Source organism: Saccopteryx leptura, chromosome 1, assembly GCF_036850995.1.
Source record: "Saccopteryx leptura isolate mSacLep1 chromosome 1, mSacLep1_pri_phased_curated, whole genome shotgun sequence".
NCBI classification, from domain to species: Eukaryota; Metazoa; Chordata; class Mammalia; order Chiroptera; family Emballonuridae; genus Saccopteryx; species Saccopteryx leptura.
In genome coordinates this window covers 156680616-156693826 of record NC_089503.1, presented here as the reverse complement: position 1 = coordinate 156693826, position 13211 = coordinate 156680616, and the positions used below count along the sequence as shown (strand labels likewise).

The 13211-nt window shown below is 44.9% G+C and overlaps 1 protein-coding gene across 2 annotated transcripts in view; it reads left to right on the top strand.

Annotated features, from left to right (window-relative positions):
* The window catches only part of GHR (growth hormone receptor), a 229765-nt gene that overhangs the window by 804 nt on the left and 215750 nt on the right, over nt 1–13211 (top strand). The window lies entirely within an intron of this gene.

Genomic DNA, 13211 nt, shown 5'->3' with positions numbered 1-13211 from the left:
TGTGTGTGTGTGTGTGTGTGTGTGTGTGTGTGTGTGTGTGTGTGTGGTGGGGGACGGCCGAGAGTTGAGGGCGACAGGACAGCCATCCTAACGTTGGCGCTTGCTCCGACTGGTGTTTGCGGTGCCTGGAGGGTCTTCCTCCGAAGATAGTTTTGTTGCAAAAGTTTTGCGAGTGTTTCTGTTTGACATCATCAGCGGGGCTGGGGAAGGAACGCTGAAGCTGCAGAGCGGGAAGAGGTCCCGGGACGCGTCCCGAGCAGAGGGGAGGTGGTCCCGCTGTGAGCGTCTCCACTGCGCGCTCCTCCCCAGAGCGCACTGCCCTTTGCGGCGTTGTTGGCCGCTGCAGCCTCGCATCCGCACCCGCGGAGCTGGGGTCAGCAGAGTCAGGGCCACCGGTCCCTATGAGCTGCGGTGTGGTGGTGGTGATGGGGGGAGGGGGAATACTGGAGAGCCTAGCTCCCCCAGTCCCGGACATACTTGTGGGTATGAAATCAAGCAGACTCGAAGTTTTGACAGAACAGCCCCGAGGCGTGAAGCCTACGATGAGTGAGGTAGCCGCGTGTCTGGGGTGAGGGCGCTGGCGGCGCACAGAGTGCCAGGCAGTGTCACCCACTTGTGGGTGCGTGGGAAGTCCATTTGCGGGCGAGTGTTTTTCGCTTGCGGGGGGCAGGCTGCGGGAGTTGGTGGCCTGGCGCGTGGTTTGTGTACTGAATGGGTGTACGTGTGCGCCTGGGGAGGCGTGTCGGCGTCTGAGCCAGTAGGGTGTGCGGGGGTGGGGTGGGGGGCCGGAGAGGTACAGCTGCCTGTTGTAACGCCAGGAGACCTTGGACGGGAAGGGGAAAGGGAACGGGAGGTCTGAGGGCTGAGGACATGCAGGAGCTCCCACCTAGGATCTGTCACGGACTTGAAAATTCCAGACCCATTGCCTTTCGTGGCAGAGGGCGGGAGGTCGTTTCTGGAACTCCCAAAAGACCTGCTCAGGCGGACGAGGATTCTAGGATATGTGTGTAGTGTGGGTAGAGAGTCCTGGAGACCGAACCCCAGACGGAGCTGCGGATCTGAAATTCCCGGGGTGCTGCTGTCCATAGTGGAGACCAGCTGGTCTCTAAGATGTTCAAAGTTAGACTTCCTGGCGTGTGTCTGGGCACTCACTTTTCCTTGCAAATGTGGCAGCTCTGTGCCCTGAGCAACTGGTGTTCTAGGCTATTTTCCACCTGGATCACCCTGGGAGTCCTTTTCCCTACGGTGCCAAGGCATAGACCTTGGAGGTAACTAGTACAGCAACATTTCCAGAAATTAAAATGCTGGATAGAAAAGAATATATAAAATGATTTAGCAGATGGAGTAGTTGGTTGCATCCTTTCTGTGATTGGGGACTCTGTTTGCTTTTGAGAAAAAAGCGAAGCTTAGTTATCTCAAGTTGGATTTCAAGGGATCTCCAATATTTCTGGTGTCCCTTCAGATGGACTTGGAGAGCATCACTTAGAACAGAAGCATATCCCATTCCTCATTCCTTCTTCCACCCTTGCAAACCTTCTGCTTTACATGGGTCTAAGGAAAGTTGGTGAGTCAACATTCAGCTTTCCTTTCGGAGTAAATATATCAGAGTGAAATGACAGTTTTGGTCTCCCAAGTGCCACGGAAAGCCAGCACTTAATGGGCAAAGGTGTGAAAAGAAAATCTATAAATGCAATGACAAAGTGCCGACACGAGTGCATTTTTTTTTTTTTCAAACTGAGCATAACTTTGCCTCATAAATATTTGTTCTAGGCAGAGTTTGGGACTGTGTTTTGGATTATTAGTTTTTAAACAGCAGACTCCACATCATAAACCACTTAAAAATGGAAACTTGACATTTTCTCTGGGCTATCTCTGGCGCCTGGGTTAACAGATGTTTATGGTGCTTGGTAACCTATGGGACTGTCATGCTGAATATCTTGTGAGCCAGGGACATAATGTGTAGAGCATAATGTTGCAGCCTGCTTCTGCCAAGTGCATGAAACACCCCACCATGGAAACAAATCTTGAAGTTGGTCCAACTTGGTGAGCCTTTTTGGATATCTGCTGATAAGCATTGTTAATGTAAAGATAAAGCTGAGTGATACCGTGAGAATACCGCACAGCAATTTGTTGAGCTTAGAAAAAGAAAAAAAAAAGGCGTGGGTTATATTTTTGAAATCTCTCATTCCACTGGTAAATTGCACAATTATGAAGATGCGGTTTGCTTTTATAGAACAAATTTTTAAGAAATATGTCAGTAATAAAAATAACTTCTATTTCTTAGTGTGTTCATGTGTCTATCCAAATCATTACTTGTTATTCTTTTAAAAAAAAAACTGTAATCTTTTGGGTAATGATTTAATAGGAGGGTTCAGATCACCTAATCATTTTGCGAATCTTGATGAGAGCTGAAGTTTGGGAAGACAGGAGTCAGACTTCCACTAATTGTATAAACAAGGTGCAACAAGATGTCTTTTTGACATGTGAATTTTCTTTTCCCCCACCTGCAACAGTAGAATGTAAACTGTGCCCAATAAAATGGTTACCAGGATGATGACCAGCGTTAGAGTGAACTCCCTATCAGGGCATGAATTCCACACCAGTATCCCTCCAAGTCTGTGGGCTGGCCACCTTTTTTCTTGGATGCTTAATCAGACGGGAATCTCTCTTCCTCAGCTGGCCAGTCCGTTTTGGAAAGATTCATTTTTAGAAAGTTCTGACTTGTACTGAATCAACATTTTCTCCCACCCGGTGGCCTACTGTTCAGTCGCTGGAGCCACACACAGTAAATCTAATCTCTCTTCCCTTTAGATACTATATTTGGAAGCAACCATGGTCTTTCTTCCTGAATTCTTTCTGGCCCCGTCTTGCAGCCTTCCCTCAGCCATGTGAGGTCCCACCCTTCTCTACCCCACTGCTTCGCCCTAGTTTCCACAGTCTTGTCCTCCTAATGTGTCCTTTCTGAAACACAGATGTGAAATCCTTAGTTCTGGACTCTCTACATCTATTACAGCAGCTTAATGTGTACAAGCTTTTTAAGACATCTCACGACACTGTTTGCTCATTTCAAATGCATAAACATGATAACAACTGATTCTTTTCAGATTATTAGTCACCCATAGTCAAAACATGATGATAATCGTTTCTAAACATTTTTATGTGTGCCTGAACTTTCTGTAAATCTATTGGAATGTGTAATTGTGTGAAGGTTCATTGAATTCTATATGCAGTGAAAATAGCTACTTCATTTTTCTCTCTCTCAAGGACTACCAGCTCCCTAAATACCGGATGTAGAATGTTCTGAAGATAATCGAAGCTGCTTATTACAGACAGGTAGAGCCTACCTTACAAGGTATTCTTTCTGTGGACCTCATTGTGTCTGCTTCCATGAGCATGAGTCAGTCCTGCAGTCAGCGTTTCCTGAAGGCTTGTTCTGTCTACATCTCGGAGAGTGTGCCATCTGGCCCAAAGGGGGTGAAAGAACATCAGACAGAAATGCTTCCTCCGGAAATGGGATTTAAGATGTACATACAGATGACATGACTGAGTCAACAACCTGCTCTGCCTTTGGAAGCACATGCCCTGTGAGTGCCCCAGGGAAGTCCAAAGCAGGTCGAGCACAGCATCAGTATTAAGGAGGTCTGGTCTCCCACTGGGTGCCTGGATCCGAGTCTGAAAAAGACTCTGATGTGCCTCGCTTGCAAATTCCTATCCTTCTTGGAGGAAGGAAGCAAAGCTTGTATATACACAGGGAGAGGACGTGGTTCAAGGGCAAGCACTTTGGGGCCCTTGGACCTCAGTCTGAATCTGACTTTGACCACCAGACATGCACATTAGCTCCTCTGAAACTCACATTTTCCTCTGTGAAAATTATAATTCCTACTGCCCAGGGCTGAGTACAAACAACCTCTGGCATTTATGGCCGGTACTGCACACTAGAACCTACCTGGTATGATTGGTTGCTCTTTTACATGTCTGTCTGGTGCTGCCCAACTAAATTATAAGTTTCTCCTGCCATCAGCTGAGCCTCTTCCATCTTCCAGCTAGAAATGTTAATGGTTGATGGTGATAGAAATATCTCCCTCCCCCCCCCAGCAAGTCTGAGTATGAAAGAAATAACTATTTTTCTTGTCAAAGAGTAAAAACCAAACTGTAAGATAAATTGATGTCTGGGCCTAGCAGAAGCCCCTACTCTGTGCACAAAAGTGTCAGGACAAGCAGCCAGTGACATTCTTGGATTCTTGGATGAAATCATCCCCGCCGTGTGTGTGTGTGTGGGGGGGGGGGCAAGCTTCCTTGTGCATCCCTTTGCATTGCCGACTCCATCCATACTCCATGGACTCCCTTGCTTTATTCTGTTCTCATACAAATGGAGGAAATAATCAATGATAAAATACATTTTTAAGTTCAAACTTTTATTTCCTTCCTTCCCACTGCCTATCTATCACCACCATCCCCAAAATCACAGCAGGCCTACACGTTGAACATCGCAATTCCCAAATCGGAGTTCTACTTTGAAACAAGGAACCCCCAAGCTAGGATGGCATGATATAAAATAATAGTAAGCTGGGCGTCAGGAAACCTGGGTTTCCTCTAAGTTCTGCCTCTAATTTATAATTTCTGCAAACTACTTAACCTTCCTGGACTTCATATTTCTTTTGTGTTAGAAACAAAAACTGCCTGACCAGGTTGGCACAGTGGACCTGGGATGCTGAAGACCCAGGTTCCAAACCCTAAGGTCTCCAGCTTGAGTGTGGGATCATAGACATAACCCTACGGTTGCTGGCTTGAGCAAGAGGTCACTGGCTTAGCTAGAGCCCCCCCCTCCCCGCCAAGGCACATATGAGAAGCAATCAATGAACAACTGAGCGACGCAACCATGAGTTGATGCTTCTCATCTCTCTGTCTTCCTGTCTGTCTCTGTCTCTGTCTCTATCTCTCTCTCATTAGAAAAAAAAGACAACAATAACAAAAGCAGAGTAAACAAGATGATTTCTTAAGTATTCTTTTTAGGAATATGATTTGAATCCATTTAATTACTGAATTTCTTCTCTCAGCTCCTTTGGCACTTGGCTTGAACTTCTCTGAGAATAACTGTTTCATTCATTTTTAGTTTCACGGTCCACTTTTTACATGTCTGCCTTCCTTGTTAGGTTGTGGGTTCCTCCAGAACAGGAAGTCCATTTTATTCCTTTTCATGTTTTTCTGCTCCGTGGAATGCTGTAGACACAACCAGTGTGGGAGGGGTGTCAGCAGAATGACTATGAAATGCTTTGGACAGCTGATATCACTTATTTCACAATATACAACAATTTTGAATATAAGCATCAATTCTTTTAGATCAATGAAGTAAAACAGATAAACCTGTCATGATCACTGTGCTTCCAGCTGACATTCTGAAATAGCCCCAGCCCCACGTGGTCTGATGCAGAAAGTCTTCCTGGAGGCGTTTTCTTTCGTTGTTGTTGTTTTTGAGCTAAAGAAAACACTGTGATGAACACCAGACTCTTGAAAGAAGGATGACAGAGGAACTCATTGTTTAGTCTCGACTCTTTCTCCAGCGCTTCTCTCTGCCTTCTAATACAGGCAGATGGAGCCTTAGATCAGCCACCAATTTCACTTAATAATGATTCATAACAAGGCAGTGATTTTGTCGGAAATTGCTGGGCTATGTTTTTAATTAGCATCTAAACTTACCTTCAACTGCTCCGTTTCCAAAGCGGTAGGTAGGTAATTTCTTCTACAGAGTCCTTAAAATGTCCAGATGTGTTTATGGCCTGATTTAGGGCTTGCTTTCTTCATTACTGACCAGACTTCCATCAGTTTTCTTGAGAATAATATCCTTATAATCCCAATGAATTGTACTTTTTTTATTATGAATTGGTTTAAATAGAGACAAGTCTATCTCCAACTGGTGGGACCTCTCTGTGAAACGTCTGTCCGAGGGAAGAAGCCCACCTCGAGGTGTTAGGCACATACTGCCTGATCAAGTCCTTGTTTAGCATTAGAACACCAAAAGGTTTTGCAACATTGAACAGGTACTTTATGTATATATTTATCTATGATGGATAGCCTGCTGTGGAGACATTGGCTGTAGTAACTTTTTCATTGTTTCCTTGGTTGTTTATAAAATGAAACATTTTTGCTAGCCTATAACTTAGAAACTTAAAAGAGGCATCCCTGTCTGTTTCTTTAGTACATATTAGACATATGATAAAGTCATAAGTCCAAAGAAAAACTTGCTTAGCATGTACTTTGTTGTAATAAACATCATATCTGTCTTTCATATAATCTCAGAGTTGCCAAATCAGAAAAAGTCGAGAATAACCGTGACAAACCAGTCATGCAGTAAATAGCGCAACTTGAGTCTGACGAGGGCTGGCAAGCAAACTCGGTCAGACGTCCAATGCTGATTGCCACTGGCCAGGAAAGCAGTCTTTGTCCTTGGTCACTGATGGTGCAGGATCCCAGTTCACCCTATAAACTGCTTTTCTGGAAACCTGCAAGCTATGGCATGGTCGTCCCGGAAAACCTCCATTTGGCCAAGCAAAGAGCAGACCAGTCTGGCCGAGCATATGGGAGTGATAATTGTGACGAGTCCTGAAGACAGAGCCTCTCCAATGGCCTCTTCCCCTGGGGGCAGAAGAAGATCCCAGAATCCCCGGGCAAGATGACGATGAATGAAAAAGAGACACTATTTTGATACCTAGCAAGTCAGAAAGACTAAAGAGAGAGGAGCAAGAATGAAGAGGGATGACTTCTTTCATGTTAGTAGTCTGTGTAGCCCCTTCTTTCCCTTGGAGACATTGGCACACAATGCCTATCTCGTCATGGCATAGAGGTTCAATAAGTACAGGTATTTTACTGATTACCTTAGTGTGTAATAGAACACAAGAGGATTGGAAGTGTTGACAAGTAGTGTGTGGAGAGCTGAGAGCAAAGGGATATGGATATAATCAGGTGATACCTGGGATCTCAGCTCAGAAACTCAAATTTGGACTTATTCTCCTTAAATTAACAATAGCACCCAAACCTGATGACCAACTTCCCAAGATGGATCCTGTTCAGGGCCTTGGAAACATCTTGAAGTTTTTAATATTGGAAGCAGGATGGAGACATCTTTTGAATTTTTCTTTGTGGGACTCAGTAGGGTTTGGTATACCCCTTATCACAAAGGATGACATTTTAATTCCTTTGCTTTTGTCCGACAAACTTCAGTGTTCTTACTTATTTCTGACAGTGCATATAGAGTACATGTCAATTAATTATGTCATCTAAAAAGTACTTTGAAAACCACTTGGAAAAGATGAGAATAAATAAGATTTTATTTTATTAGCTTATAGGCTGTAAGTTTGGCCAAGCTAGTGGTATTTTGGGGATCACTGTGAAAAAAAATCAAAGACAAAATACATATTTATTGGGCTGTTACTGTGTTCCCAGGAATGTGCTGAACTCTCTGGGGAACATGAGAGGAGGCTAAGCTGTGACCTGTGACTCTGGGACCAGCATTCAAGCTGGGAAGGCAACACTAATCATGCACATGGTGTGAGTCTGTTGGCAATTATACAATTCAATGAAGAATTCTATCACAGACTGTGGAAATGATGTTTATTTAGAGAGAAGGGGGTTCTGTTTGGGCTGAAGTATTGGGGGAGGAGCTCTATGGGCAAAGCAGCTCCTGAGCCAGGACTTAAAGGACAGTAAATTTCTTTGATAGGTGGGCATTTTGTGTGAGAAGGTTGGGGTCTGGGCACCAGGAGGTGTATCCAGAGCTCTCTGGAGTAACTTGTAACAGGGGAGCAGGCAGGGTGTATCAGGTTATGGGTTTACTTGGCCCTGGAAGCCCTTCTTATCACTCGTTATAGATGCCGCACAGAGGTCCACCGATTGGGTAGGGGTTGAGCCAAGTCCTTGCTGGGGGGTGGTGACCGTGCAGGTTGTCTCTGCATACTTCTCTTGTATGAACATTAGATCAATTTGAGTTTAAAACTTCTTTTTGTAACAGTATGCCAAGTGGTATACTAAAGATGCCAACAATTTGGCTTCCTTTCAAGAATATGATCTTAAATAGATGCTCTAATGGCAGAGACGGCCTGGCATTCCCTCCTCCACCCCCTCCCTGCCACATGCTCGTCCTGACAGTGTTGGCTCAGTAGAGCCAGAGGGTTTTGGAGGACTTGCAATCATTCACCAACGATTTTCAACCAAGTACGGCCTCTCTGCTAGGGCCTTTTGTGGTTGTTATGAGGATCAAAAAAAGTTATAAGCTTTTAGTGCCTCGAATTGGGGCAATCAACTTCTGTAATGCCAGGGACAGTCCTACAAAAGGAAGAACTGTACCTCCTCCAGGGCCAGAGGATCCTGTTGAAAACCGAGTCCAACAGCGTCAATTTATTGCTAGGTGAGAAAAAGGGAGTCCCCGAGAAGAAACAAGACTTTCCCCTGGGATTAAACTCCACCTGGTCAGGAGAGGTTTGTAACCAGTTCTTCCAGCTTTCTGTCCAGGGCTCTCTCACTCCCCACATGCCCACCCGCAAACATGGACTAGAACCATGGCATAGTGTGCTATTTATTTCTTTCATTCATCTGTGTTAGCCATCTGAGTAGGTGGATTGTGAACTGAGACAAGCGACTCTTGACCAGCAGTTCTTTTCCCTGGGAACACAGAGATTGGCCTGTGAATTAGGGCTGGCCAATGCCCTCGGAGGTGTCAACAACCGCAGAAGCCCAAAGGTAGGCTGACATTCTGGAAAGGGCGTGGAGCAGGCTTTGGAATCACATGGATCTGGCTTGTCCGATGGGATTTGAAACCAGCTTTGCCTTTTAACACCTTTACGATCTCAGCAAATTAATTCAACTCTCTGAGCTTTATATGCAAAATGGGGATGGTGACCATTACATCCCAGGGCTGTTGTAGTTGAAATAAGTCAAAACTGTACCTTTCCCAAGTCGGTCACACACAGGAGGAGACACCTGGCTCCCTGCAGCACCTTCTACAGACTCTAAAAGAGGAAACTTAAAACCTTCACCCATGAAAGATCCACTTAATACCAACTGCTACTAGTACCCCTCCTTTACCAGGAAACCAAAGTTATGGCTGTAAGGAGATCCCAATTGTTTCTCTCTTTTTTTTGTCTTACCAGGACCCAGATGTTAGAGTGCATCTGTCTGTGAACAGTGGCCCAAAGAAATGTATGAACAGGAGTTTGCAGACAGAAAGAAAAATAGTTTAATATTGAATTGGCCAACCCAGAGATAGGGAGCTTATGTTCTAAAGACCCAACTCCCCAAGGTGTGTGGGTTACAGATTCTATGGGGCAAACTCACAAGACAACTTGGATTAAGGGCTCAGGGTTGTGCTGGGAGCTGGTTGGTCGGAGGTGCGATAAGGGTAGTGCATCATTTCTTGACCTCTCTAGGACAGTTCTGACCTCTGCTGCAACCTCCCTCTCTCGGGTCCCATGGAAAAGTAGCCAGCGGGTTGTTCTACCTGCAACATAACTTAGGTCAAGATGTTACCTTTTTCCTGCCTGAGGTTTGGACCTTGTGATGAGTAGTCAAGTCCTGGCTGTTCTGCTGTTGCCTGGAGGGGTTGCTGATTGTTTGGGGGGAAAGGTTAGGTCTCTGAGGAATGCCTGCATGCACTCTCTCTCTCTCTCTCTCTCTCTCTCTCTCTCTCTCTCACACACACACACACACACACACACACACACACGGTGGGGAGGAGAAAAGGGGAGGTGATTTCTAGAACTAGGATTTAAAGCTAAATTATATCAATCTGAACTATTGAAATTTCCCTCCTTTGGAAGAGCACTGCTGTCCAGAGATTAGATTCTTGTGACTTTTCTGTCATGGTGCTTAGACTATTGCCATACAACAGAAGTGAAATCCAGGTGATTATTGCTGACTTATAAAGTTTGGATTTAAAAATCAATACTAAAAGCCTTTCCTGGATAGATGTGTCTGTGAGAGTAATTTCTCTCTGCCGGCAATGGGAGACCCTCCTTAGACAAGGTAGATACTTTGAGCTAATAAAGGGACGGTCACATGGTGGCCAATTTGGTGATGGGGGTTGTGTTAAAAGGCCTTTCTTGGAGAAGAGTGACCCGTGATGGTATCTGAGGACCCAGAGGAGTGGATGCAAAAGCTACAAGTGTTTGATCCCCATGAGAGTAACCTATGAGAGGTTATGCATCATATAAGCCTGTTATATTTTCCTCACAGCAGTCTAATATTGTTTGTTTATTACTTTGTTTTTCTGGTTGTTTTTTGTTTTGGTTCTTGCTTTTTTTTTTGGTCCACCTCCACTGACAAAAGTGTAAGCTTCCTCAGAGTAGGGACCTTTTCTATTTTGTTCACTTTATATCCCATAGAAAATCCTTAGTAGGTTCCGGTTGAATGAATGAATGCATGCATTTTAGTAGTTACTGGGACTTATTAGCATTCTTCTGAACATTTCTTTCCCTTCTACACATCAAAAAATGCACGGCTTTCAAGTGTGTCAACTCCCAGTGTATTTATAATTTGGTGAGGTTTCTTCACCGTAAAGAGGTGGAGCTTCCTCCAGGAACCCCAAATAATCCGGAATGGCTGCGATAGGTCCCTGTCACTGATCGTGAACTGATGTCTTTGCTCAGTAGCCACTTCGCTTCATCAGCAAATATAGTTTGGAGTGATGCCATGGTTCAGATTCCTCCCAGGTGCAGACCCTGACACAAGGATTCGGGTGAAAATTTATTTGGGAAAGCGGAACGAGACAGGCAAAGGAGCCCATGCTGGGCGCATTGCAAAGCAAGTTGGAGCCCTTGACAACCTGTGTTTATCATCTTTCTGGAGAGACTTTGGGATCCCAGGCAAAACACACATCTTAGAGTCATCTCACCCAGGGTGGAAAGAGTGTGAATATTGACCCACCCACTTTGCTCAGTCATCCCTAGGCACGATGCTGAGCAGGATACTGCAGTGTCCCAATGCCCAGAGGTGGGCGTGGCACTTCGGAATCAGGTGTGTGAGGTCAGAGGCATGATGGAATATGGTTGGGGAAGGGGCAAGCAACCTGCATTGAATAATAATAGGATTTTTTTTAAACAGACTTTTTATTTGGGGTTTAGTTTATATTTTCAGAAAGGGTGAAAAGATATAGAGTTCCTATATATCCCTTGACTATCTTTCCCCTGATGTTAGTTAGCATCCATAATCGTGGTTGACTTATCAAAATGAAGAAGCCAACATTAGTATAATACTACCAAGTAAATTTCAGGCTTCATTCAGATTTTCTAAATGTTTCCACTACTGTCCTTTTTATGTTTCTGGATTCAGTCCAGAATATCCCATTGTGTTTAGTTTTGCAGGCTTTATACTGTGCATACACTTTTATGTTGGCTCTCTGATGTGTTCCACTAACTAGTCTTTGTAACTAGATAGTAAGTTCTATGAAAATACAGTGATAGTGACATCCAGCATCATGTTGGACACAGGGTATGTTCTCAAAACAAAATAAATATATCAAAGCAACAGGAAGAACAAAGCTTTCTTCAGTAGGCATATGTGTAGCTGACTCCATCAGTCAACTCACAGGTACGCAGAACAGTGTGACGGTGTAGAAGAATGTTGATTTTGAACTTGTGTCCTAAACATCAAATGTGAAGCAGGGCCCTCTAAATGAAGCACAACCTAGTCCCTTCAATGTACCTAGCACTGTATGTACCTGTCATCTTGAATCCCACCGTGAGTCGCTTAGACTTGAGGATCTTAGACAGATGAAGGCATGAGACTTCAGGGACGTTAAGTCACTTGCCCAGGGATTCACAGGTGGCAAAGACACAGCAGAGGTTAAGGTTACGAGCATTCTGACTTTGGAGCCAATGCCCTTAATTCTATAGTCTATTACTCCTGTTCTTTTCTGCTTGCCCAGCACTTGTCCTTGGTGCCATTTGGCTGGGCGAGCAGTCCTTGACACATCCATAGTGTCAAACTGCCACAGGCGCGCACACCTGGAATAGTGTCAGCTGGATGAAGTGTCAGCTTTGAGTCTGTGGATTGTTTTCAAAGGCTACCTAACATGGGTAAACTGCTATCTTTTTTTTTTAACTCAGTGAGAGAAAGAGGAGGCAGAGGAAGACTCCTGCATGTACCCCAACCAGGGTCCACCTGGCAAGCCCACTAGGGGGCAATGCTCTGCCCATCAGGGGCATTGCTCCATTGCTCAGCAACTGAGCCCTTCTTAGCACCTGAGGCGAGGCCACGGAGCCATCCTCAGTGCCTGGGATCAACTTGCTCCAGTTGAGCCATGGCTGCAGGAGAGAAAGGGAGAGAGAGAGATAACAAGAGAAGGAAGGATGGAGAAGTAGAGGGGTGCTTCTCCTGTGTGCCCTAACTGGGAATTAAACCTAGGACATTCAACCAGCCAGAGCCAAACCATCTATCTTGACATCCACAAATGTTGAACACAAAGCTCTTCAGAAAGTCACCCATATGCCAAAAATTGAATTTTGATACAAAGCCAATAACAGGCTTGGAAGCAAACATCTCTAAAGAGTAAGACATTGATGTTATATAATAATGCATATATTGTATTATTTTGTAATAGGCTTGAGTTTGAATAGTTGAACTCCATTCCTCAGTTTTTCCATAGTTTCCATTTTGAGTGTTGTTTTTTTTTTTTGTTTTTTTTTTGTATTTTTCCGAAGCTGGAAATGGGGAGGCAGTCAGACAGACTCCCGCATGCACCCGACCGGGATCCACCTGGCATGCCCACCAGGGGGCGATGCTCTGCCCATCTTGGGGCATCGCTCTGCCGCAATCAGAGCCATTCTAGCACCTGAGGCAGAGGCCACAGAGCCATCCTCACCGCCCGGGCAAACTTTGCTCCAGTGGAGCCATGGCTGCGGGAGGGGAAGAGAGAGACAGAGAGGAAGGAGAGGGGGAGGGGTGGAGAAGCAGATGGGCGCTTCTCCTGTGTGCCCCGGCTGGGAATCGAACCCGGGACTCCCACACGCCAGGTCGACGCTTTACCACTGAGCCAACCGGCCAGGGCCGAGTGTGTTTTTTTTAAATGTTACATGAAGGATATGGAATATTTAATGAAATTTTTGACTAATCTTTATACATATACTTGCAATAGCCTGGAGGAAAATTACCCTTGGTTGCCTTGGCACCAGGGAATGGAATTCAGCATGAGAACTTCTTATAAATTATTTGAGCTTTGACTC